General features: G+C 32.1%; 1 long non-coding RNA gene across 1 annotated transcript; it reads right to left on the reverse strand.

The window, feature by feature from the left end:
• Window positions 1-3,909: 3,909 nt before the first annotated feature.
• Window positions 3,910-5,463, reverse strand: LOC134718779 (uncharacterized). The gene is made up of 3 exons (XR_010107437.1): window positions 5,082-5,463; window positions 4,653-4,731; window positions 3,910-4,087 (listed from the first exon to the last, which is right to left on the reverse strand). It is a non-coding gene; the product is annotated as an uncharacterized LOC134718779 (long non-coding RNA).
• Between the last annotated feature and the right edge of the window lie 413 nt (window positions 5,464-5,876).

The following is a 5,876-nucleotide window of genomic DNA, read 5'->3' on the forward strand; positions in this document are numbered from 1 at the left end:
AACTAACAGGAGACCATACGCTTCCTCAATTTTAATGAACAGCTCATCATGGGACTTTTCTAAACAATTAAAAATACGTCATGTTATATTTTCCCCTTGCTTCAAATATTTTGTTTCGAATTATTTATATCAAATTTGCAGATATATGTTTGTAAATATGTGCAATCAAATGATATGGAGGTATTATAAGATTAAGATAATGCAAATGCGACTACAGATTCATTTGTGTGATTTAATGGTTGATTTTCAAAGACTCTAAAAAGAAAACGTTACGTTACAGGCTTAACCGTTAAAATCAACCAAAATAAATTAATACTATAGTAGAAATATATTTTCCCAACAGTAATACAACATTCTTATACAATTGTTTCTTTTTTGCATTTGTTTTGACTCGATTTTTCTACTGGAAGTATCCGTGAATTGAAATTGCACCCATGACCTTTACCTCGATTAAAAAAAAATGCACTCAATTTCTTTTGACGACCGGGATATTCAGAAAGTACACATTCTTAGCTTTCCAGTGATATATGATTTATCCGTGTGTTAGGTAGGTGCAGTGAAAATGTAAATTTGGCTCTCATATCACTCGCCTAATTCTGACATTCAATAACATGTATATTTAATCTTGACCTATTGTTAAATATGTTTCTTCAACGTGTTATCATTTTCATTTATAATGTTGTTTACATAGATTATATTGTTTTTTATCCTGTTATGAACAAAAGGCTTATTGTTTTCTCTTGATGAATTGAAATTCCAAAATCCCTTGTTGACGAATAGATCTAAAGTATTTTGGCTGCTCCATTTATTTTTACCCATGCTTTCATTCAGATAAAATCCCGGCAGTTTATCTCAACCTTGAATTAAGTTAATAACATCAATGTTTATTATAAATATTTAGAAAAAAAAATCTGTGTCTATTTTTGCAAACATGATCTTAAACAATTCAATATAAAGAAGATGTGGTATGATTGCCAATGAAACAACTATCCACAAAAGACCAAAATGACACAAACATTTACAACTATCGGTCACCGTACGGCCTTCACAAATGAGCAAAGCCCATACCACATAGTCAGCTTATAAAGGCCCCGATAAGACAATGTAAAACAATTCAAACGAAAAAACTAGCGGCCATATTTATGTAAAATAATGAACGAAAAACAAATATGTAACACACAAACAAGCGACAACCAAAAAAAGTTGTGTATATTTCCTTCAACAAAAGTGAAATATGTTGGTTTCATTAATAGCGTATCTTAAAAAGGGGGTCTGCATATTAAATGTTAACCTACTTCTAGAATTAAGTCGAATAATATTTCGTAAAAAAATGGTGAACTTGAATTCTATATGAATATGATAAATTTGTGTTCATTTATCTCTTTCAAGCAAGTAGAATGTTTTCCGATGAGGAGGTTGAGAGCATGTGGATATTTGACGCCCTTGATTTTATGGGAGTGAATGACGAATATAGAAATGCAGCACAGAGAGCATCTATTATACATGAGATTCTTCTTACATATCTTAACCAGGATTCTATATACTTATTTAGTAGTCGACCGGAAGGCATATTTACACCAGGTGACACATTATTTAAATATTAGTTATTGCAAAACTGTTTATTATCGATGTATTTACAGCCGAAAGAACAGTGGTATTGGCTATGACAGCGATCATGACTGAAACGTCGGCGAGGTCATTATTCCTGTCGCTGTATACTTTTATATATGTAAGTCTGATATATATAGGCAGTTGTGGTGTTAGAGCCAATGAGACAACTCTCCATCCAAATAACAATTTAAAAAAAAGATAAAATAGAAAAGTAAACAATCATACGCCAATGTACGGCCTTCAACACATAGCCTTGGCTCACACCGAACAACAAGCTAAACAATTACTTGTGTAAAAGCATTAAAACTACTGTACATCAGATTCCTGACTTAGGACAGGTGCAAACATTGAACCCAACAACGTTAGATTTGTATGACACATTTGTGTACCTAAAGGGGATTCAATCTCATACCTTTAATTCACTACAACACATATCGCATAACCTCATATCAAGCACTCTAGACAACTCAAAACCGTCCGTTATAAAAAAACAAATACACAATTCCGGTAGTCGTAGTGTTACCTTGTTACGTAAGGTGAATCTAGAGATAATTATAAAGCAAATGTAGATATCATGTTATGTATGAAGAAATCTAACTTAACTTAATTATATACAATATGGTATGATGATAAAATTAATATAAAGTACAACAATTTTAAATCTGCAAATTTGAGAATGTTAGTCTAGCATGTCTAGGTTGTCTCGATTTCCAAATAGCATGAGTTCGAATCTAGGCGAGAAAAGACCGCAGATTGGCATCCGAAAAATAAGATTTAACATCTTTTATCTGAAATTAAGAACAATAATGACTAGAATCAGTGATTTACTTGTGTATCATTTTCATTGGTAATCCAATGGATTTCTCCATTAAAGAAATATCACGGGGTTAAAAAATTCCTGTTGTTGTTCGAACTTTATTTGGCATTTTTTACATGAAATGATTCGAGCGTTGCTTATCATTTTTATAAATCTTTTGCTTGTACACGAAATGCTGATATATGTAATCAGTTAATTGAATCAATGCGTCTTGAACTTTATCGAAAGTACTCATTATTTAATTCATGGCTAACAGGCTAAGTAATACTAACATTTTTTTTTCTATATAGTTGTTTGAAAATAAAATTGAGAAAGGAAATGGGGGATGTGTCAAAGCGACAACAACCCGTCATAGAGCCGACAACAGGCGAAGGCCACCAATAGGTCTTCAATTTAGCGAGAATTCCCGCACCCGTAGGTGTCCTTCAGCTGGCCCCTAAAAAATATGTATACTAGTACAGTGATAATGGACGTCATACGAAACTCCGAAATATACACAAGAAACTAGAATTAAAAATCATAAAGACTTACAAAGGCCTGATGCTCCTCGCTAGGGACAGGCGCAAACTTGCGGCGGGGTTAAACATGTTAATGAAATATCAACCCTCCCCCTATACCTATAGCAAATGTAGAAAGGTAAACGAATAACAATACGTACATTAAAATCCAGTAATTCAGTTCAAGAGAAGTCTGAGTACGATGTCAAGAGATGTAAAAAAGAAAATGAATAAAATTACAATGAATTGGCCTATTGTCCGTGACGTGGAAATTACAATTTGTTTTTAAAAAAACTGATAGTTAAGGTGTAATACCACCATTGATTTCTCCCTATTAGTCTTTGTTAAATTGGCACTTTTAAAAAAATTATACAGTATTTACCTTTATTTCAACCAAAGAAATACTTTGCATGTGTAAAGTTTAATCCTTTCCAGTGACACAGTGAAAATTTCACACTACATTTCATTGCATATAACAAAATAATCATCACCGGAAGTAAACAACCCAATTTTTACACTGTTATTTACTGGTTACTTGATCTGGTAACTATGTAACCTTAACGTTCCAAAATATTTTATAAGACCATCAAATAAAAAAAGAATGATGCATTCAGACATCCAACATACATATTTACGACTCAGAAAAATTTAAGTGCATTGAAATGCAGGGTTAATTTTCTACAACTGTCAAATTCAAGGGAATATTTTTTTAGGCCTACTTTCGTATGCAACCGGATGTGGCGTACCATGATTTGGTGGTATTACACCTAAAGAACACCTAAATATCAAATAAACTTAATGTATTTTTTTTCCCTCCAATTGCAAGTTATTTCAAGCATAACTGTCAAGTTTTGTCTCAGTCAGAGCTATAGTTTCAGAGAATATCACTATAATGTAAGGCCATATCCTACGGCAATTTCAGTCTAATTTCTTCGAAAAATTCTCATTTCAGTGTATCATTATAAAATGCAGTGTTGACTACTATCTGATCATAAACTCATGATCTATGCATTCAAACAATTAAATAGAATACAAAAGACAACTTTAAGATGATAAACAATTTTATTGCACCTTTTAGAGTTCATTTGAAGGTCTGTTTTGGTCTGTTTTGATCCATTTTTCCTCCTTCCTTCCTTTTTCATCAAAACTTGATATCTTTTGTCTAAAAATTAAAACAAATGTGATTATTTCCCCACAAAAATTAAATAAATATAATGTTAAATCAATAATTAAAGTGTTTTAGCTGAAAGAACTGTGTCTATAAATGTTTACAGTCTACACGGAGGTTTCTATAAGCCCTTGTGTGTAACTCGAGTTTTTGGTCTGTTCGCCTAGTGTGACAAATAACGGTTCCCTTTCAGTCAATCATTTATTGTTACTGGTATCAAAGTCTTTTTATTTACTCATAACAGTATATTTCTGATAGATTTATACAAAGAGTCAACTTTCTTGTATTTTACATTAAAAAATGGGGAAAAAGAGTAATAAAAAAAATACCTCAAAATGTTTTTAATAGGGTTATGTCCCTTGGAATGCTGATACAAAAAATAATTGGTAAGAATTATAAAGTTTAAGTATGTGAGACTGGATTCTGATGTGTATTAATCTAGGGCAAATAAATGTTTAGATGATTTATTGTCTGTGCAAAATGTAGACGGTACAATGGCAATTTGTAAACTTTTGCGGCCAAAAAAAACCCAAAAAACAAGATGATAGTTGATACTTACTTTAATGCTGAAGTGTCATCTGCAGACCAATTCACATATAAGATTTTTCAACAGAATGCTCTTCAGAACATTGTTAACACTGAAATAAAAAATTCACATGTTGTATCAACAAAACTGTAAGGGTAATTTAAAATTTAACACAGTATACTAAATACAGCTTTGTCTGTCCACCCATTTGGCTTAGAAAACACCCGTAAACCCCCATTTCGAGTCAATTTTACCTCAAACGTGCTTTCTGTGTCTAAATCCATTACGAATTGTCCATGTTTACAATGTATGAACTGGTTTATTTATAACTTTTAAAAATGAAAGTACAATAAGGTCACGAGTGCACATATGGTTTCCCTAAATAGGTGTAATACCACCATTGATTTCTCCCTATTAGTCTTTGTTAAATTGGCACTTTTAAAAAAATTATACAGTCTTTACCTTTATTTCAACCAAAGAAATACTTTGCATGTGTAAAGTTTAATCCTTTCCAGTGACACAGTGAAAATTTCACACTACATTTCATTGCATATAAGAAAATAATCATCACCGGAAGTAAACAACCCAATTTTTACACTGTTATTTACTGGTTACTTGATCTGGTAACTATGTAACCTTAACGTTCCAAAATATTTTATAAGACCATCAAATAAAAAAAGAATGATGCATTCAGACATCCAACATACATATTTACGACTCAGAAAAATTTAAGTGCATTGAAATGCAGGGTTAATTTTCTACAACTGTCAAATTCAAGGGAATATTTTTTTAGGCCTACTTTCGTATGCAACCGGATGTGGCGTACCATGATTTGGTGGTATTACACCTTAAGGACGAATATTTTTAATCGTCACCGACAGTACACAATTTTGATATTGGTACAAGGTCAAAGAATAAACCTGCATCAAAATCTAAACTATCTGACATGGTTGTATGTTTTAGATGCAAATCATGGCCGTCAATTGTACAGGAATGGCTTACTAGACATAGAAACTATGGATGACCTTCAAAAGATATTATTCGACAGCTTAAGTCACTGAGATATTTTGTTATAAAAAAGGTCACCCTTTGTTATCAGAAAGGGACTTAGAATGGAGGATATCGTTGAATCTACAAGAACGAAAACTAATAACTTGTCTTACAGACGTCCAACATAAATGCGACTAAATTCTGAGAATGTTAAATCGAGATTCTATCAAGTTGACCTACATTAAAGCATACCATTGGAAGACATGT

Source organism: Mytilus trossulus, chromosome 5, assembly GCF_036588685.1.
Source record: "Mytilus trossulus isolate FHL-02 chromosome 5, PNRI_Mtr1.1.1.hap1, whole genome shotgun sequence".
NCBI classification, from domain to species: Eukaryota; Metazoa; Mollusca; class Bivalvia; order Mytilida; family Mytilidae; genus Mytilus; species Mytilus trossulus.